The sequence below is a fragment of the Miniopterus schreibersii genome (genome assembly GCF_964146895.1).
Source record: "Miniopterus schreibersii genome assembly, chromosome: 19".
Lineage (NCBI taxonomy): Eukaryota > Metazoa > Chordata > Mammalia > Chiroptera > Miniopteridae > Miniopterus > Miniopterus schreibersii.
The window spans coordinates 19,483,064-19,505,753 of record NC_138119.1 but is presented as its reverse complement, the minus strand read 5'-3'; the positions used below and the strand labels follow the sequence as shown (position 1 = coordinate 19,505,753).

General features: G+C 40.6%; 1 protein-coding gene across 2 annotated transcripts in view; it reads right to left on the bottom strand.

Annotated features, from left to right (window-relative positions):
• Positions 1-21,923, bottom strand: part of RALGPS2 (Ral GEF with PH domain and SH3 binding motif 2) — a 104,230-nt gene extending 82,307 nt beyond the window's left edge. For both annotated transcript variants that reach the window (XM_081121986.1, XM_081121985.1), the window contains exons 1-2: positions 21,749-21,923; positions 7,039-7,202 (exon numbers count right to left, since the gene is read on the bottom strand). The gene's annotated coding sequence lies outside the window, so the exon portion shown is untranslated. The remainder of the gene's footprint in view (positions 1-7,038; positions 7,203-21,748) is intronic.
• Between the last annotated feature and the right edge of the window lie 767 nt (positions 21,924-22,690).

The window sequence follows — 22,690 nt, the reverse complement described above, 5'->3', positions numbered from 1 at the left end:
GAAGTAAAAACACCATAAACAAGGGCACACTTTAAAAGTAAAGATGGCTCCAAGGAGGTCCAGCGTGGAGTGCTGGCTGCTTATAAGGCAGAACCCTTATGATGAACTCTAGAAAGGGTTAAAAACTGCCAAGACCAGTCTGTGGAGGGTTTCATCTGTCAAGTGGGGGAATTTAGATTGGAAGAGATTGGCACTAGGAATCATTAAAAGGTTTCTGAGTAGGGCAATGACCTTAGGAAATGAAAACCAGTATTTCAAGGTTTAATATGCCTGGGGTATGCCACTGGGCTTTAGAGAAGATGAGTAGTAAACAAGATGCTCCCACCTTTTTTGCCAAAAACAGTAAAGTATCTAAAGTGATGTGCAGGCCCCTTTCCCACTTGAGCTTCTCCAATCTCTGCTCTCCAGAACCCTCTTCTCATCTCTGGTTGTACGAAGCCTCCCCTAGTCATAGTCTATCTCCTAAACTCCAATAAGCTCATCCTACCACTACCAGTTTTCAATTCAGAATTCCTAATTCTGTAGAAATGGCAACCACAGTTAGAGGATACTTAAATGAAAAAACAAAAACAAACAGAAAAACAGAATTCATGAATAGCCTCCACCATCCCACCATCCCACCATCCCCTCCCCGGCCAAGAGGCAGAGGAAGGAGTTCAGTGGGAGAAGCATGAGACAAGAAATACTCCTTCTAGGACTTTAAACAGGTGTGTTATGCTGGGTAAATTAATCTCTGGACTTTGGTCTCTTCATTTATAAGTAAGAGATGATAAAATGTACCTTGGACAGAGGCTGTGAGAATTAAATGAAATCATACAGAAAAAAAAAAATCAATGCATCTAGAAATGGTATACTACAATGGAAAGAACACAAATTTGGAGTCAGAAAGTCATGGGGTCAAATCTAGCCTAGGCACTATCAGCCAGCTGTAAGGCCTTGGGGAAGTAACTTTGCTAATATTTAAGCAGAGGCTCAAAGTCCATCTATCAGTGATATAGTTTAAAAAGGAAAGGAAAAGGGAAAGAGAAGGCAGACAGACCTGTAAGGGCTCCTCTTCTACTTCTAAATTCCAGAAGCAAGTGAAAATTCCAATATAAATTAATGGATTAAAAAGGTGAGTAGACTATTCCTCTAAATTAAGCATTCTGAAAGCATCTTTTAAGACACAAATATACTAAAAATTTACTAAATGATCAAAAAAAATTTTGCTTTAAAAATTATTCATTCTCTAAAAGGTTCTAAATGAGTAAATGTGTTAACTGATAACTGTATCTCTCCAGACAAGGAGATGAACCTACAAATAGTTTGCAATACTAAATCATTGGGTTTAATGATGAGAGGTCCCTTAAGAGAGATACCACTTTGCATGTTAACTAATTTCTAAGTGAGGATTAAACATAAATGTTATAAATTATTTTATTAATTTACACAACTTGAAAATATTCCACTTATCCTTAGTAGTACAAGTAAATAAAAAATTCTAAGCTACACTAAATTCTTTAAAAAAAAAAAAAATCTTTATTGATTTCAGAGACAGGAAGGGAGAGGGAGAGAGAGAATCATCAATGATGAGTCATCGATCGGCTGCCTCCTGCATGCCCCCGACTGGGGATCGAGCCCGAAACCAGTGCATGTGCCCTGACCAGGAATTGAACAGCGATCTCCTGGATCATAGGTTGATGCTCAACCATTGAGCCATGCCAGCCAGGCGCTACACTTAATTCTTAATAATTTTTCTTTTGCAATTTTAAAAAAATATATCTTTATTGATTTCAGAGAGAGGAAAGGAGAGGCAGAGAGAGAGAGAGAGAGAAACATCAATGATGAGAGAGTCACTGATCGAGCCTGCAACCCGGGCATGTGCCCTGACCAGGAATCGAACCCCGATCGCCTGAATCGTAGGTCGACGCTCAACCGCTGAGCCACGCCCGGCCGGGCTACACTTAATTCTTAATCAAAGGATAGCAAGTATTTTTCAAACAACAGCAACTCACACCCTGAAACTAAAAAGACACGTTCTGGAGAAACTTCTATCACTTTAAGCCAACCACAAAGGCAGGTTTAGCAATTTCACATACCACCCAGGTTGCAAAAGAAAAAAAAAAAAAAAGATAATGTTTAAGTTAATGTACACATTTAGAAGTCTCATGTCAAAAGAACTAAATAAATTATATTCCAGCAAGAATGTTTACTGGATCACTTATGAATGATAAAGTTAAACATCGATATATAGTTTCCAGACATATATTTTATTTCTAAATATTTTAGTTACATATTCAAGATGTGTAAGATGATTTTCAAAACAAAGTAAGCTAAGACCTTAAATTAGAAGATAAAAAGATAAGGATAGCAGAAAATTGTCACTTATCACATGCCACAGTAATAACCCTACCTGAAGTAGAATGCATATATTAAGGGCAACGTAAAGAAACTGGCCCATTTAAAAACCTCACCATCTGTAAAATAGTAGACATTATTTCTCAAAGTAGAGAAAAGCTTTAAAATAATGAAGCTTTTAAAGAATTCATTTGGATTAAAACTGTGTTACCGTAATCCATAGAGACTCTATACATAAGTCTTTCAGATATAATTTTGTTGCATTTGTAGTAAACTGTAGAAGTAATGGGATGATCCATTTATAGACTGGCCCACATCTACACAAACTGCTTATATGTTCATGTACCTAAATGGCCTAAAGTTAAATACTTATAGACGAAATTGCAAGTTATTAAATGTTAAAGGGGGGGGAATTTTATTAAATAATACCTTTAAAGGTTATACTCCATCTCCAGCATAGAAGGTTTGCTGAAGATACTATGACGAGTGATTCTAGTAAGTAAGAGCCCTGAGATCTCCTGTGTGACCTGGCCCGAAATAGAAATGTACGTTAACCAGAAATTCAGATAATAGAAAGGAAGTTCCAAGCAAAAAGATAAACTGTGCTCAAAACATTTGTTTGTTTTGTGTTTTTCTTCTGCGTGTGTGTGTGTGCATTTTGGCCACATGCTCCACTCAGATCACTAGCCCATAAGGGTGTTCATTTAACTTATAATCCTATATATTTAAAATAAAACAAACAAAAACCCTGAACATACTGTATGATATTAGAAATTAAAACATGAAAACTGCCCAGCCAGCACGACTCAGTGGTTGAGCGTCAATCCATGAACCTGGAGGTCACAGTTGATTCCCAGCTGGAGTACATGGCAGGGCTGTGGGCTCGAGCCCCAGTAGGGGGCAGCTGATCAATGACATTTCTATCTCTCTCTCCCTTCCTCTCTCTGAAATCAATAAAACTATCCAACTGAATCAGGAAGAGATTTATATATTTAGCAAAAGTGTGCCACTGTAGGTCAGAGAAAGGAACTCAGCCTGTTAGTATCGAACAGTAGAACAGAAAAACAGCACCTTCAATCAATGCTGATAGGGGAAGACGGATGTCAGGACTCCAAGACTGGAGCCAAGATTTCAGGTGAGGCAACAGCACAGCAGTACTTCCCTTAAAGCTACAAGAAAAAAGAAAGGGCCTAGAAAGAAGGGGAATTAAATAGCCTAGACACCCAGGAGGTGAGTCTAAACTGAACATCACAGAATAATCCACAGGCAAGGATTATACAAAATGGAACGCTAGGCAACCATTAAAAGATCACAGAAGAAAACTCAGTGATGCATGGGAAACAGTCACAACGTACTGCTAAACGAATAAAGCAATTTTCCAAACAGTACTTAAGGTACGATACTCTTTGGCTGTCATTATCACTATTATAGGTATATCATAGTATATAACCAGCATATAACCAGCATACGCTGAAATGTGACTATTTCCAAGTGTATAAGTAAATTTTTTCCTAACTTTTGGCTTACCTATATATTTTTAAATATTCTACAAAGATATTTTAATTAGAAACAAGTAAAAAGGAGTGTTTTCTCACAGACTGCTTACTGGTTGCAAGAGGGAAAAGAAGGAACTACACTGTGTAGATCAAAATCACCACCACCAATGAGGGGCACGGATACCATGCGCCTCTGACGTGACACTCCAGGAAGGACACATCACTTATGATCACGAGCTGGGCTGCATACCCTGAATCTAATCTTAAGGAAATGGACAAACATAACCTGAGGAACCTTCCTTATCTAATTTCGAGGAAATAGGCAAACATACCTCGAGGAACCTTCCATAAGTGCATTCTTTTAAAAATGTCAACGTTATAAGGCACAAAGAAAGGCATTATATGGAAAAAGAGACATGCCAACTAAAGGTTTATGTTAGAGGACAGTGAATGCTACACAAGTATCTTATTGGGACAACTCACAAAATTAGAATACAGACTGTAGATGAAAGTACTGAGTCAGTTTCCTGAATTGATAACTGCACTGTGGTTATATAAAATAATAAATTTATTCTTAAGAAATATAGTTGAAGTATTATAAGGTAAAGGGGTATGAGCTATGTAAACAAATATCAAATACTTCAGAAAAACAGCATGTATATTGTATGTGAGAGAGAAATAAGTGATGAGAAAGCAAATGGGGCAAAATGTTAACAACTGGTGAATTTGTATAGAGGGCGAACTATTTCATTCTCTTTACTACTCTTCGAACTTTCCTGTTAGCTTGAAATTATTTCAAAATAAAAAGTAGAGGGGGAGTCCTATAAATTCTCCTGAATTATACAGAAGCTTCTCAACTTAAATACCAGCAACTTGCAAATGTTCACAGTAACTAAGAAAGCTATACCTCCAATCAAGAGGACAACTCTTCCCACCAACAGATGGCCTCAGTGGTCGCTGGTTTACTGTCACTTTAGCCTTCAAAGCCCACATGGTCTTTGTGAACAGCCTTTTGGAACTAAGCTGCATATATCCAGAAATACTTGTGCCTCATGCTAATATAAAGAATAGTACAGATGAACATCACTTAAGAGGTGGAAGGTACTTTGGAGATCTCAGCTTGGGGTACATTTCATATCCCCAGGTCTTCCCTTATTTTAGTATATGCCCCTGTCATCCCAGGGCATGCCTTATACCCCAACTCTCCAAGGAAAATCATGGCTGTAGTAATTTACTATAAAAGGAAGGGGAAGTATCCTTCACATGTATAAGAACAAGAGAGGGGGAGGGAAGAAAAAAGTAAAGAAAAAGAAAAGCTGGGAGGAATAAGTTTATCTATCTCCTGCTTTATTCCAATCCCCTGATTTTACAGACAACAATCCAATGGGAGGTCATGTGATCTGGCCAAACTCACATAATCAGTTAATGGCAGAGGTAGGTCTTCAACAAGTTTTTGGTTTGCTGATCCTCAGCGCTTTCTACAAAGTCAAATTACCCTCTCCCTACCAACCCTTAATTAAATGTTTAAATGCCATGGAAATGTGGGGGTAGCAGGGGTGAAATATCTAGTTTCCCTCTTCATGTCTAATAAAATTCCTTAGGTGAACAAGATGACAAAGGACAGACAGAGCCCGTGCAAAGGCTAGGAATGCTCAAAGCCTTTGTCACTGGCACTCAGAGAAGTGCCAATAGTTGAGAACGGTATAATTAGAGGGAAAAATGTAAATGACATGGGAAGCGTCAGGAATTTTGTCTGGAGAAGTAGGTATAAAGAAAAGGCAATGTTTGTCACAGTAAAAAGAAGAGGCTGGACTTTGTCCTGTAGGCAATGAAAAGGCAGAGTCCTTATAAATGGACTCGTAAAGTATATGATCTTACAAGTATCATTCAGGAGACACACACACACCCTGAGACTGTGTTACTAATTTCTACTGAATTCAAAAGTCTCAACAAATGAATGCCTAAGTGATGCCTTCAAGTACAACAGATCTTCGATGTTGGTTAGCGATTTGTCCCAAAACATCTTGAAAAATCACCAAATTTAAGAAAACTACTATGGCATATAACACATTAAAGCATAAATAATATATTTTACTCCTACAGACCTTTTAATGATTCTAAAAGTACTGAAAAAATTTATACTTATTTACATTATCATACAAATTGCAGAGTAGACTGACTGTTGTATACCACGAATTTAAGTCACCATAGGATCTTACATTTCACTTTAATTTGTCCAAAATTCCTCTTCTTAGACCTATTTTCGCTTCTCTTTAGTGTCACCAGCACTAGGAGTTGGCTCCAGTAGCACAGAGTGCTGGCGTAAACAAAAGTTACTGTACAAAAAAGCGGAGAATGGCAAACTGCACTGAGGTGCACCTACTGGGTGATGGACTAGGACCAAATCTGTGCGTGCAGGAAAACGACCAACCACGTGTCACACACCCTGCCAGTCACTCACGGCATAGTGAAAACCAGTGTTAATTTGTGAAAGACAGACTATTCTATCAGCAACTGTCCAGTCAAAAAAGCATCATGTACTCTAATAGTAAAGATCCCACCGATCTTTTAAAAGTGGCAACGTCTGTAACAACAGAAATATTTGCATAGCAGCTACAGCTCACTCACACAGCTTAAAGTAATTTCAGCAGAAGGGTTTCAAGACATCTTGTTTTGGCCCTGGCCGGTGTGGCTCAGCTGGTTGGAGCATCATCCCATATCCCAAAAGTTTGCAGGTTCAATTTCTAGTCAGGGCACATCCCTGGGTTGCAGGTTTGAGTCCTGGCTGGATCTCTTCCCCCCCCCCTTCCCTTCCCTTCCCTCCCTGCCTCCCTCTCCTCTCTAAAAATCAATGGACATATTCTCCGGTGAGGATTAAAAAACAAAACAAAGCAAAAAACACTTTGTCTTAGCAAATTTACAACCTAGTTTTCCATTAGAACATTACTCTTGGTAAGAACCAAGAGTATTGGGTATCTGCGTAAGGTCCTGAGGCCACCCAACAGCCAGATGAGGAGAATTTCCTGTGTAAATACTGAGGTGTTGTGGAGATTACAACACTGTCCTTCATTTACGCTGGCAGCCCCCAGGACAAAAATTATTACATGCAACTTAGCAAACTGAGGTTAAGAAGAGGGACACCTCTTAAGAGCAAAAGAAATCTTTCCTAGAGGTTTCCTCCTTCCACCCTCTTCCCCAAACCTACCAGCCGAAAAGGTTTCCCTCATGTCGCAGTTGCTACAGTTCCTTCCTGTTTACTCAGGTCTGCCAGGGAGAAGATGTCAGGAAAGTCTTCACAGAGATCTGGTATTTGAGATGAGTCTTAATGCGTAGAAATTGGGCAGATGGGGGGAAATGGTAAGGACATACCTGGCAAGAAGAAGAAACAATACATACAAAGACATAAGAATGGAAGAAATTGGCATGACAGGAGAACAGTTAATTTTTTGCAGAGAAAGCACAAGAGTGAGTGTGTGTGAACATGGACAATAAACTGCAAACAGACTGTAGCTCTGGCTAGGGAGCTCAGTTGGTTAGAGCACCATCTTGATATGCCAAGGTTGCGGGTTCAATCCCCAGTCAGGGAACATACAAGAATCAACTGAATGCAGAAATAAGTGGAACAACAAATCGATGTTTCTCTCTTTCTCTCCCCCTTCCTCTCTCTCTCTAAAATCAATAAATAAACTTTTAAAAAAAGTAACAGACTGGAGCCAGATCATGAAGCATTTGCAATAGCATGGGAAGAAGCATGCACTTTATTCTCTGAATCAAGATTTTTAAAAAAATGTATGTCTTTATTGATTTCAGAGTGGGGGGGGGGAAGAGAAACATTAATAAAGAGAGAGTCATTGATTGGCTGCCTCCTGCATGCCCCCCTACTGGGGATCGAACCTGCAACCCAGGCATGTGCCCTGATTGGGAATCGAACCGAGATTGCTTGGATCACAGGTCGATGCTCAACCGCCGAGCCCCGTGCCACGTCAGCCGGGCAGAATCAAGATTGCTTAACTGAGAGACTATGAAGTAAACAATAGGGTCATGATCTCCCCAAACGCATGAAAATTGTGTACAGAACACACAAAAACATTAATTTTCCTGGATCCACAGTTTTCAAATGATTTTCAAAGGGACTCAGGAATAAAAATGTTTAAGAACCACTACTGTGGGTGACTGAGTGCCACGGCGTAGCTACAGGCAGACATATATGCCTTAATACTTTCATTTAAAAAAAGTAACTGTCAACACTTATGGCAGTTGATGGTTAGAAAGAGAACCTCAAAATCAATAGAGCAATAAGAAGGTTACTGTCTAATACCAGCCAAGAGATTATAAGTACATTTTTAAGAACCTAATTCCAGAGACTTTTCAAAGGTAAACTTGCTGTAACGTACTGGCCATCTGCACATAGGTTGTGAGCAAGAAAGGAACTAAGCATGCCTTATCATTCTACTTCCCACTGAAAGTTCATGATATTCACTATTACACACCATCATTAGTAAAAACAATTAACACAGTGGAGCAGCTGCAAGTGAAAGGAACTACTCTCTTCCATGTGCAACAGGCCACCAGTGGGAAACTAACCAGAAAATGCCACATGTCCCAAAGAGGAAATGCTGACGGCCTAGAACAGGGGCTGGCAAAACTATGGCCAACAAGGTGAACCCAGACACTTTTCTGACCTAAGCCACATTCATGCATTTATATTGTTTAAGGTTCCTTTCACAGCACAGAGGCATACCTTAATAGCCGCAAAAGAGGCTTTGGCTTGGGGGGGGAAAAAAGCCTAAAGTATTTACTATCTGGCCCTTTCCAGTAAGTTTGCCAAACCCTGGTCTGAACAAAACCAGGGATAAATTCTACTCCAGAAAGTACTCCTTAAGTACAAGAGGTGGGAGTATTACTAATATGTGGGGAAGGCTATACGTGGACCAAATCTAGCCATGGAACATCAGTAACCTGGGAGCGGCCGTAGATGTATCTGTAGGAGCAGCAAACTACTAATCAAATTGAATATGCAAAATTCCAAGTATTGCTCTATTTGGGAAAAAATACAGCTCCTCACAAGCAATACACTAAGGGCCAGGGCTCTCAACTCAATCCAAATCCTGTCCTCCTTCCTCACTCTTCCACTCAAACCTGCCTTCCCTCGCCCAGGCCCAGGTTCTTTGAAAATGGAAAACGAAAGAAGTATCTGCTCTGAGAACCAGGGTTCTGGTCTATTTGTGGAACACTGGCAAATGGCAGCTAGGTAGGCATTTTAAATCAATGAATCCTAACTCTGCACTTCTGATTTCAAATAGTGCTGATTGTTTCAAAAGCAAAGAAAAACTAAATTTTAGTCCATCAATTATAATTAGGCTCCACTGGTGGTGATATTTTAACAGTTTCTTTTCAAATGATATGAAAACAAGTACCGCAGTATATCCAAATAGATCAATTCCAGGTGGCTATACAAAAATAATTATTTCAGCACTGAAAAAGTCTCATAAACACATCATCCAGACAGTCCCAAAAGTCTAAGACAATTTTCTCCAAAGGTTTTTGTTCAGCAAACTGTTTTGTCAATATGTTCAAGACAGGATTCAAAAAATTAAGCAGCAGAACTGACTTTATATACTCTAAATCGGGGTTTCTCAACCTTGGTACTATCGTCATTTGGGACCACATAACTTTTTGTTGAGAGGGTCTTTGCTGTGCATAACAGGCTGTTTGGTAGTATCTGTGGCCTCTATCCACCAGACGCCACCAACAATTTAGAGGTCATATGTCTCCAAATGCTGCCAAATGTTTCCGGGAGGGCAAAAATCACCCTAGTTAGGAACCACTGCTCCAAATGAATTAAATTTCTTAATCGTTTCTATGAAAAAAATTTCAATAACCTTTTTCTGCTTTGTGTATATTTAAACTAATTATGTGAAAGGTGCAGTGAAGATAGTGCTATATAAGCAGTTTTTCATAAATCTTTTATCAGTTCCTATCTATATAAGGATCTTCACTTTTTAAAAACAGCTTTATTTATATATGGGTGGCATGCAATGAACTGCACAGGTTCAAAATATATAGTATATAACTGTGAAAAAAATCTCCATGAAGATAGTTAGTGAACATACCCTGTTGCTCCAAAGTGTCTGGATTCTTTCAATCAGCATATTTATTTTGAGATTCATTGTGTTGCTGTGTGCATTAATAGCTCATGCCTTTTTATTGCCAAATGGTATGGCTCTATCATAATATGCTTATCCATTCATCTACTGATAGGCATTTGGGTGTTAGTGGTTATTACAAATAAAGCTGCTATGAATATTAGTATACAAGTCTCTTCTCTTCAGTAAATACCTAGGTGTAGAATAGCTGGTAGGTCTACATTTAACATTTTAAGAAACAACCAAACTGTCAGCTTGTCTAATTCCTGATCTTAGGGAGAAAGTATTTGGTATTTATTAAAACTACATTATCTGCAGTTTTTTCAGAGAGGTCCTTGATTGAGTTGAAGTTCCTTTCCAATTCTAATATGCTCACAGTTATCGGAAATGAAGGTAAGACTGTCAAATAGCTTTTCCTTTTTGCATTTATTGAGATGATCATGTGGTTTCTCTTTTTAAGTTGGATGACAGAGTGAATTACATTAAATGCCTTTTAAATGTTAAACTAACCTTGCATTCCTGGAATAAACCCCACTTGGTCATGACATATTATTTAAAATTTGCTACATTCTATTTGCTATACTGTGTGTAGAATTTTTGCATGTATGCTCATATGGGATATTTCTGTGTAGTCTTTTCTCATAATGTCTTTGTCTAGCTTGACTATAAGGGTAATACTGGCCTCATAAAGTAAGTAAATAAGTAGTACCACCTCTGCGGTTTCCTGAAAGTGTTTGTGTAAAACTGGTATAATTCATTCCTTAAATGTTTAGAATTCACTTGTGATGTCATCTGGTCCTAGAATATATTTTGGGGGGAGTGGGAATATTTAAATCACGAATTCAATTTCTTGAATAGATACAGGGCTATTCAGGTTGTCTATTCCTGAGTGAAGTTTGGTAGCGTATATCTTTTGATGAATTTCTCCATTTCATCTTTGTTGTAAAATTTATAGGCATAAAGTTGTTCATAATATTCTCTTATTACATTTTTATTATCTGTAGAATCTGTAGTGATGTCACCTGTCATTCCTGATACTAACCAGTTTGGCTAGAGCTTTATCCATTTCACTGATCTTCCCAAAGAACCAGTTTTTGGTTTCATTGATTTTGTCTATTGTATTTCTGTTTTCTATATATAGATTTCCACACTGATCTTTACCATTTTCCTTCTTCTAATTAGTTTAATTTAATCTTTTTGCTCATTTCTTAAGGTGGAAGTAGAGATCATTAATTTGAGATTTTTTTTTTCTTCTTTTAATATATATGCATTCTGTGCTATAAACACCCCCACCCCCAGCCGAAGTACTGCTTTACTGGCATCTTATAAAGTCTGGTACATTGTGTTTTCATTTTCATTCAGTACAAAATACTTTCTAATTTCCTTTTGATTTCTTCTTTGACCCATAGGTTATTTAGCATTGTATTATTTAGTTTCCAACTATTAGAAAACTTTCCACAGTTTTCTGTTAATTTCTCATTTAATTTAATCAGATAACAAAACATCTCAATCCTTTTAAATGACTAAGACATGTTTTATGGCCCAAATTACAGTCCACCAGGGAAACTGCTTTTAGGTGGATTATTCTATAAATATTAATTAGGTAGGTCAAATTGACTAATAGTATTGTTCATGTCCACTATATCTTCGTGATTTTCAATACTGAAAGAATACTGAAATCTCCAACTAAAACTGAGGATTTGACTGTTTCTCCTTGGAGTTCTATCAGTTTTGTTTCATGTATTTTTTAAATTAAATTTATTGGGGCCACAATGGTTAATATGAGCATGTTTTTCCCCTTTTTATTATGCTTTCTTTTGAATTAGATGAGTATATTTTCTGATTCCATTTTATTTCTTTTGTTGGCTTATTACCTGTAAACTTTTTAAAAATAGGATTACTTTAGGATTTACTGTATACATCTTTTAACTTACCATGGTCTATCTTCAAGTAATATACCATTTCATGTACAGTGTAAGAATCTTACATTAGTATACTACCTCATATCAGATCTTGCCCACCTAAGTCTCTGTTCCTGAGGTATGCTACCTCTTTGTTAAAATGGGTGAAAAACATTTAAAAAGTGTAAAAGTAGTAATAGCAACAAATGGTGACTTTCTCCCTGGCTTCATTTAAAAAGTAAAATTAGCCCTGCCAGGCGTGGCTCAGTAGTTGAGCATCAACCTAGGATCCAGGAGATCGCAGTTCAATTCCTAGTCAGGGCACATGCCCGGGTTGCGGGCTCGATCCCCAGTAGGGGCCATGCAGGAGGCAGCCGATCAATGACTCTCTCATCACTGATGTTTCAACTCTCTCTCTCCCCCTCTCTTCCTCTCTCTGAAATCAATATATATTAAAAAAAAGAAAAGAAAAAGTAAAATTAGAACTAAAAAGGATATTTAAAAATTAAAACTCTACAACCACACCACCAGAGTTCAAATCCATGCTCTACCACTTATGTATTGTATAATCTTAGGCAAGATGATTGGCTCCCCATTTCTCAGTTTTTACTTCTTTAAGATGAAGATAACAATAGCACCTACTTCACCAGGTTATCATGACTATCCAGTAAGTTAATTAGGTAAAATGATTAGACTAGCACCAAGCATCTATTAAATGCTTAATAAATAGCAAGTCCTATTATTCATATTGGATAAGACAGTATTTTAAAATTCTCTATGCACTACCTAAAATAATCTTGCTTACACCAGGACCATATACTGGGTTGCACTGCTCTAATGGAATCTGCAAGCAAATTAACTCCTTAGGCTCTTTTAGTTGCAAGAAATTCATTCAAATTACCCCAAATAGCATTATATCTGATGCTATTTATTGAACATTTATTATGTGCTTAGAACTGTTCTAAAAGCTTTGCATATGTCATCTCATTTAATCCTCACATCAACTCTATGAGGAAAGGTATTATGATGTCCATTTTACACATGAGGAATAACACAGAGAAGTTAAACAACCTGCCCAAGGTTTCACAACTAGCAAAAGAGAGCGCTAGAATTCCACGGCCAAAAGTCTGAATCTTTCCTGGGGGAAAAAAATGAATGAGTTCAAGAAGAGCAGGAGCCACAGAAGTACTAGAGTAACGGAAGAAGAGTATCTACAGAGCCAGCAACCAGAATCTTCAATCTCACGCTCTGTGCCTGTTTCTCTCTCTCTTTCAGACCACAGTTTCTCTTAGAATTTTGTGCTTCTCTTGGCACAGATGCCCTATTCTTTTCTAGTTACTAATTGGCTTCCTCATCTCGTGTCATTTCTGTAACTCAGCTTCTGCTTATACTGTACTTCCTTTCCAGTCTCTTAAACTTTAGTTTTACAGGCCTCTACACTCATGCATTCTTCCAGCTTCAGCTCCCACGGCTCAATGGCAAATTAACTCCATGCTTCCTATATATGGCTATAATTTTCCCCACTAGACAATCCTAGATAGTTAGCTGGCTTACAAATTAGTAGCCCTTAAAATGCCTACTCCTGGACCAATCGGTTGCAATATAGTTCTACATGATAAAAAACCAAAAACCAAACCAAACCAAAAGACATAGCTATTGAGAGTTCTTCTGTAATATACTGGAGAAAAAGTACATTTCCTTCAAAGGAACTGTGGGGCAGACCAGAATTATAAACACATGTCTAAGACACTGAGTCAGTAAGTCACCACTCATCTGAGGCTCAAACGTCTTGTCAGTATTACTATCTATTTAGTTATGATAATTATGCAGTTATAAGTACAAATTCTGGTTGTTATTAAGGAGATCACGAAATTTACAGTGTCACACAAGTACAACATGAGTCACAGGTCCAGCTATTATTAAAGTAAAGGCTGCCTGCCATACTATGTCAACAGTACTACCCCTGAGAGAAGGAAAATCCACTGTCACCTACCATGTTCAGTTCTGCTCAGAGATAGAAGTAGTAAACATCACTGACCCTATCCATTCCTACAGCCGTATCTGTTGGGCCACATTGGACTGAAGCAGGTGGGGGGCTAGATGTGTTGACAATGTTTCTACAGCCCAGTCACAGCTGCCCACAGTTTAGATAGACAACTGCAGCACAGAAGGCTTCCACAGAAGTACTAGTTACCTTAAGTTCAAACCTCCAAGTGAGGTCTTTAAAACCCTTTTTGCAGATGGGTTCTATACTACATCTTTGGCTTTCTTAATGGCAGAGAAAGGCTTTGAATTTAAACCTTTCTGCTACATATTTAGCTAAGACCAAGTAATAGGAACATAAAGGATAAAGTAAACATAACACTTATTAATATTACTTCCCTATCAATGTTTTAAGCCTTTTTGTTGGGAAGATTACCTAATACATGAAAAACTAGAAGACTTTTTAAAAAAAAAAAAAGAAGAAAAAAGAAAAAGACGGATTCTAAACTGTTTGGATTTTTCCTCCATTCTTCATTTACAAATTTTAAACCTATAGCCTCAAGAAGAAACGAAATAGAAGCTAAAAGTAGTAACAGTATGAACTATCAATTTAATTCTAATCTGATTTCTAAGGGCTGAATAATCTGGTCCCACCTTATCAAATGTAACTGTATTTTGCACCCCCTTCCAAACAAACCCTTCGATCAGGGCATACCAGAAGGAGTAATTCTTGTGTCTATATTTCCAGTCATGCTACCCCCAATACTGACATGTACTTTACGCCTGAATGAAACACATTCCCTGAGGACCATTCCTGCCCTCACTGAGCCTCCTCTCCTGTGAACTGCACTTCAATCTGCATATAATTACATATCATCTTATGTTATTTATTGTGATTTCATGTATAAGATTTCGTGTCTCACCAAAAAGATGTAAATGGGTGCTCACAGAAAACATTCAAAAATACTGCTGACAGAAAGAAGCAAGTCAAAAGTGGAGTTTCTTATCCATAAGATACCCTCAAAATGCTTCTCTTTTAGTAGACTCACCCGTCCTCCCCAGCTTTAAGAGATAGGATCTAGCCCGGCCGGGCGTGGCTCAGCCGTTGAGCGTCAACCTAGGATCCAGGCGATGGGGGTTCGATTCTTGGTTAGGGCACATGCCCAGATTTCAGGCTTGATCCCCAGTGGGGGGCATGAAGGAGGCAGCCGATCAATGACTCTCTCATCATTGATGTTTCTATCTCTCTCCCTCTCCCTCTCCTTTCCTCTCTCTGAAATCAATAAAGCTGAAAAAGAATAAGTTTATTAATATCTATTACATTCTCTTTTCTGCACAATGTTCCTTTCTTACTAATGTTTATGTGTGTATATAATTTTCTGTGTTAATTAGTTAAAATATAAATGTATATAAAGGCAAGTATTTTCGTCCTTTTGTTTACTGATATATCCTCAGCACCAAGAACTATTTCTGGCACATAGAAAATGCTTCATGATTTGTTTTTGTTTCTTAATGAGTAAGTAAATGAATGATTTCTAAATCAAAATTTGCATTTGGGAAAAAGTTATATATACTACTTTCACTTGAAGTTTCCATATAAATAAGCAGTTATACAGGCTAAGCTTGTATATATAAAAATATACATACACACATGTACATTACTTATGAAAATATTTCTAAGATTAATAAAATAACCCTACCTGATTTTTTTTATTAGAATGCTTTTATTGATTTTAGAGAGAAGGGGGGGGAGAGAGGAGAGAGAAACATCCATTGGTTACTTCCCAAATGCACCCTGATTGGAATCGAACCCGCAACTTGGCTATGTGCCCTGACCAGGAATCAAACCAGTGACCTTTCGATGCACAGGACAATGACCAACCAACCACGCCACACCAACCGCGCCACACCAACTGAGCCACACCAACCGCGCCACACCAACCGAGCCACACCAACTGAGCCACACTACTGCAGGTTATTTAAAGCGGGCAACCCTACTCGGTTTAAATAAATAACCTGTAGTGGGATATCACACTTAATGATGAGATTTTAGAGGTATTCCTATTAAAGTCAGAAACATGAAATTTAGAATCATCTATCTCAAGTGAGTCCTTAATGTTGCCTGGCAATTACACTGTATTTCTCTATTTTATTCACTTTTCCACTCTTGGATAGACGGTTGTCATATATTTTCCCTTCTTTTCAAACCTCAAACACATACTCCCATTCTCTCTGACCCCCAGCTAATGGCCTTGCTCCCGTTCACTAAGGCAAACAGGAAACCTCAGACGGGAACTTCCTCAAGCCACCACCATCAGGCCCCTGTCAACACAGTCTTCTCTCCCTACTCCTGTCCTCCACCTGTGCACAGATCGGGCTCAGCAAACCACAGCCCACGCTGTCTAAGGCTGCTTTCATGCTACAAAAGCAAAGCTGAACAGTAGTAGCAGAGAATGTATTGCCCATAAAGCCTAAATCCTACTATCTACCCTTAAAAAAAAAAAAAAATGTGCTGACCCCACACACTAGGTCATTTCTCCTCTCATCTATAATGGATGCTGCTGGTTTAAAGGGCCCACTAAGTGCCATGCACAAGAAATGAGGCAAGGACCACACAAGACACGTACAACATCAGAGACATATTAGACGTACCAAAGACAAAGAAAAGATTGTTTAACAGGGACAGGGCACATTTAAAGGATGAAGACTGAAGAGCACACACTTTTCAACAACCACCCGAAACTAGATTATTATAGTGGAATCCCTTAAATTTTGAGGAAAAAATATTTCACCTTGGAATTCTATACCCAGACTAGCCAAATAATCAACCAGGTGTCAGGATAGAAGAAAGATATTTTCAGCAATACAAACATCTCAAAAGTTTTACCTTCTCATACATTCTTTCTTGAAAGTTACTAAGGGATGCTTTTTACCAAAACAAAGGTGTAAATTGAGAAAGAGGAAGCCATGGATCCAGAGACCACAGGCTCAACACAGGGAAAGGGCAAGGGGAATTCTCAGAATCTCAGTGAGGGGCAATCACAAGCTAAGTTGTGCAGAAGTGGAGAGCCACAGTGCAAATCTGAGCAGAAGGATAAGAGCCATCTGACTTTCCCAATTAAAGAAAAACTGAATGATCAATTTACTTGATGGGTTTGAACATAATGGGACAGTTTCTAGAAAAAAAATTAGAGACAAATAGAAAACCAAGCAAAAAACAAAAATGAAGAAAAAATTTTAACTCCAAGAAATTAAATCATAGTACACTGCAAGGTTCTACAATGAACGTACTTATATTTACAAAGTTATAATAATGTACACAATTAACACCAATTTAACCAAAAACATGATATAACTACACTGGGACATAAAGAGAGAGGAATGTTTAAGGTAACAGAAGAATTCTAAAGCATAACTCATCTTCCACAGTAGGAAGCCAATAGATAATATCTAAAATTGAAAAACAAATGTTTTAAAATATGAAAGTAAACATCAGAAGAAACAGCTAAAAGTACTGAAAATGGTTGCTCTGAGAGCAGGACCTGGGAGGGAGAGTTATAGGGACTGGTATTTTTCATTATAAGTCTTGTGGTACAATTTTCTTTTTAACTGCACAGTTGTACTATTTAAAGTAAAAAAAACAAGGTTTTTTTTAAAAACAAACAAAACTAGTGGTTTTCATATCACTTAATACCAATTAATTCACTCACCCCACAAATATCATCTGGGCATTGACTATGGTGCCAGGTACTCTTCTAGGTGCCAGAAATATAACAGTGAATAAAACTCAGTCCTTGCCCTCATGAAGCTTACATCCAGAGGAAAGCAGATAGTAAACAAATTAATGTATGCTATAATGTCAGATAAATTAATGTTGTGAAGAAAAATAAAGATAAGGGTAAAGTGTGATAGGGATGCTATTTAGGTACGGTTTTCAGAAAAGGGTTCTTCAAGAATCAGCATAAAGGAAGAAAAAAAAAAAATCAACCTAAAAAGGAAAATCTGTTTTGAGAAAAAATCATGTAACTAAAATAACAGAAGGGTACCAGTTAAATTCAAGGTGAGGGCTTCTTTTTAAGCCTCTCATATACCAAAGCAATGGATCATTCAAGAGCCAGTGCCAAAGGTCCTCCGTAGTGGCATACACAAATCTGGGCACCCTCGACCTAAGTTAAATGAATACTGTGATTTATACTCTTCCTATATTCCTAACTCGCCCTTACTTATTAATATGACTGGGTAAATTTATACTCAAACTTTTTTCTTTCCATAGAGTAAGTAGATGTCACACATTTCAAATTCTGGTGTTTTATTCCTAAATTTTCCTAAATCAAAAGCTCAAGACATTAACCAACAAAGATTCCAGATTAATTCCAAGTTAGCAAAATTTATCACAAGCCAATCTTCATTCTCTCACAAAAGAGGAATCCTAAACCAATAGGAGTAACACACACTTAAAGAAACAATTTATAGGGTAATGCAATACATTCCCTTTACTCTCCAAGGACCCTCACTTGAGCTGAGGAAGAGTTTCAAGCTGTCTGAATTACCTTTTCACTGAACACTGAATAACATAAAATGCGTTCAGATTGAAGTGAAGATTTTATTCCACATACAGCCATTACAAAAGAAAAACAGAATATTCAAAAACAGAATTGATTTTAACACATCTTTTTCTCAAAACACTTATATCATGAGAAATAAAATCAAACTCTCTCTTTTATACAGCAAAATAAGCAATACTTTTAGATTTAAATAGGTTTGAAAGTGTAACTGACAAAAATTCAATTAACTAAATCTCAACAGTTGAGTTTAAAGTTTAGAAGCTATTTAGAAGTTTCTGGAAGAGCAGCCCAGTAGCTGTACCGTATGCTGAACTGTATGTAGTAGCAGATGTGGATGCTCTCCCCACAGTACTCTCCCCTCCAGGGGTGGACCATTGCTTGACAGCCACTGGGGCTTGGATTCGCTGCTTGCTTAGTGCCACCGGTGTGCTTACCATCTCCAAACAGGCTTCCTCATCTAAAATGGAGATGGTAATGCCTACAGAGAGTTCTATCAATGAAAAGTATCAAAATACTTAAGTATCAATAATATATGAAAGGATTCTGTAATCTGTAAAGAACACCAATATTTGTCATATTTTAATCAAAAAGGAAACGAATCCCTTTCAAACTTTTCTGATTTCATCTATTAGTGGTTATCAGATTCTATGGAAGTAGGACATTGGTCCACTCACACACATACACAGCCAGAAGAAAAGATGACTTAAAAAAAAATTAGACTCCCTTATAAACATGCACCAAGAGAGAATATTTTTAGCAAACATTTCATTTAAATAAGCCAAAAGGATGAAGCTGTTTAACCACATGTAAACTCTGCATCATCTGATTTCAGGTAGAATGTTTACTTTGGTATAGTTGGGAACCAGACACCCAATGTATATAAATATCAGTGTATTTTTAAAACAACTGTCTTACTGCTTTTGTTCATTCAGTATTAATTCCTACTATTCTTAGAAGGAAAAAGCACAAATAATATCCTTCATCAAAAAAACTCATCAGTTTTTACTTCTTAAACTAACATTAAACAGTGTTATCTGACAATGAAGCAGACTATTCACCTACTTACCCTTTAAGCTCCATCAGGGCACAGACCTGTCTTTTTCTTTGTATCCCCAATATCTAGGCACCGAGTAGGTACTCAATAAATATGTGAAGAATGAATGAATGAACCAATGAATGAACTGGACCTCTGGACAAAAGCTTAAATGTTTGAAGGTGCAACAGAGCAATTTCACGTATATCTCCATCATTCACTACAAACAAAAACTCTGAACTGTAGTAAGACATATACTAGATATTTAAACACACACAGATACACTACTCACATGTGTAACAAAAGTACACAAAAGGTTCACAAAACAAGTTTTTCAGTTATATTTTCTCTCAAAAAATTTTGGTGTGTTCTTTCTGATATTAAAGCATGTTGCAATCTTGATAATGCAAACACTATCTTTAAAGTTCTGTTGCAATCTTGAATAATTTAGGCAAAGTGAACAGTATTTCCAGAGTCTCACCAGAGTATTTTTAAGTCACATTCCTTAATTCAAAGAAAAGTAGAATAAAATGGTAAAAAGGTAGATCTTACCATTTCAAAAGTATTAGACTGCATTTTTAATGAGAAAATAAACTGCTTAAAACTATCACACTGAAATTATTTACTCAAAAAACCACTTACTGTCCTTACATTTGATCTTTAAGCTAGTAAGATATTTTCCAAATCTTTGAAGCTATATGATAAAACTTTACGCCTACAAAGGTTAAGTTAGAGGTTATTTTTATTACAATACTACTGTTGGCATAAGTTCCTTCCTAATTCTAAAGTCTGCAGTAAGACATTCAGCGGTAACAGTGTAATAAACATTTTAAGTATGATTCTACAGCACTTGTATAAGCATAATTATCTGGGTGGAACAGGCTTTTATGAACAGCAAGGTATGATCTGTGACTGCAACAGTATGTGTGCAGGAATCGAAAAGTTTCCCAAATTCTGATGGTCATCCTCAAAGGGACTTGAACAAGAGTCAATCTGAGGGTGAACACAGAAAAACACCCAAGTCAACACATAAACACTGGTGCGAGAACAAGGGCTCTCTATGGCAACTACTGCATTGCATTTTAAAAATCCAGGGCACGCGCAAGATAGAGCTCAATCAGCTGCTGCCTGGGTTTCCTACTTTATGGTCTTCAACACTGGGCACTAGATACTCCTTTTTAGCGCTTTCTTAAACAGAAATTTAGTGTTTCCATCGCCCCTCCTCCACGGCTAACATCAGTGCCCTCTCTTCCTCCTCCCTCACCCCTCCCAGCTCAAACAAATTAACATTTGTACAAGGTGCCTCCTATCAGCTCGCGGCTTCTTCCCAAACACGCCCACGTTCACTGAAACTGGCCTGCGTCTACACAACACTCGGCCGCAGGAAAAGAGTCGAGGGGGGCTGCTGGGGGGGACAGGCAGCCCGCACAGGCTCACGGCTCTTCCCCAGACAGGCGCTCCTCGCTCGGGGCTCGGGTTGCTCCCCGGTCGCCTCCGGAGCACGGTGTTTATGAGCCCAGCTAATCCGATACTGCCATGGAATTCCGGATATTTGCGGACGGGTCGCCCGGCTTTGCCAAGTGTTTGATCCGAGCGGTCCCGAGTCTCCTTTCAACCCGCCGGGTCCGAGTGGTGCAGCCGCCCGACCGCGAGCCGCGCCCCCGGGCCCGCACCCCGCCGCGCGCCGAGCCAGGGGCGGCGCGGCGCCGGTCGCTCCGGGTCCGAGGCTGCCGGGGGGCCGGGGCTGCGGGCCGCCCCGCAACAGGTCACCCTGACGGCCAGGGAGCGCTCCGCGGGCGGCCGGCGCGGCGGCGGGGCTCGGGGGCGCCGGGGAGGGGGTGTGGCCCGCTCGGCGGTCCCCACGCCGCGCACCTGGAGGGAGGCTGAGGCGCCGCGGGGCGGCCGGCGGGGGCCAGGGGCTCCGGCCACCCAGGAGGGAGACGCAGGCGAGACGGGCTCGGGGGTCGGAGCGCCCCGGGCTCCAGGACAGACACCGGGCGCGGGGACCCCACGGCCCCCTCCTGACTCCCGAGAGCGAGCCGCCGGGGGAGGTGCGGCCCCGGGCCCCCGGCGCCCTCCTCCCTCAGCCCGAGCCCCTCGGCCCCCTCCCCGCGCCGAGGCCGCGCAGCCCGGGGCCGGCGGCCGGGAGTTCACGCCGCAGCCGCCGCCATTCCCCGCGCCGCCGCCGGTGCGGCTCCTCTCTGCCCGGGGGGCGCCGCGCACCCACCTTCCCTCCCCCGCACCGCCCGCGGAGGCTCCGCACCGGGCCCACGGCCAGAGCACCGACCTGTGCAGCCGCGGCCGTCGCCTCGGAGGATGGAAGGAGCCGCCGGCCTCACGCTCCGCCGCCGCCCCGCCGCCTAGGCTAGCGCTCGGCGACCCGAGCACTCGGCGTCTCTCATTTAGCGCCCGCCGCGGCCGCGGCACTCGGGGGAGGGCAGCGCGCTGGATCCACCCCGTCCGCCGGGGCTGAGGGAGGAGCGGGGACCTGGCGGGGACGCGCGCCGAGCGGGCGGGGCGGGGCCGCGCTCGCGCACCAACCGAGCGCACCAACCGGTGGGGTCTTCCCCGCGCGCGCCCCCGCCGGCCGCCCTTCCGCGCGCGGAGCCCAACGGCCGCCGGGCGCCGGCGCCGGGGCGCGCGCCGCAGCCCCTCGGCCCCTCGGCCCCTCGGCGCGCGCTCGCAGGAGGGAGGGGCCTCCGCCCGCCAGACTTGGGGGCGGGGAGGGCTCCGAGGGCAGGCAGGTGGGGCACCCCCGCCCCGCCCGGGCGGTCCTGGGTGAAAGCCACTGTGCTGTCTGTCGGCTCCGGCGCCGGCACCTCACCTTCAAAGCCAGAGAACAAAGTCTGGAAACCCTTGGCCCCCAGGTCGCATCTCCTGTCCACGCCAGCAGTGCTTCTAGAAGTCGCTCCGGGAGCCAAGAGCCACCCCACGGCCTTAGGATCCTAACCCGTGGCGCCCGGGACTCTCCCGCATTCAGATGCGGAGCGTGTTCGAAGCAGGCCTTTGTAAGCGGCGTGCTGGCTGCCGCCCTTGGCTCAGTGAGCAAATGGCAGAAATTTGGCAACACCTGGGTCTCAGATGGATGAGTTGCAGGTGAACAGTGTTTTCACGTCCGTGCAAGAACGAGATTCGGAAGCAGTGAATACGTCCCGTAAATGAAAAAGGAGTGGATTCGGTGTAAATGGGGGAAAGCGCGTTGCTTCTGGGCGGCTGCACCCTGCGGGGT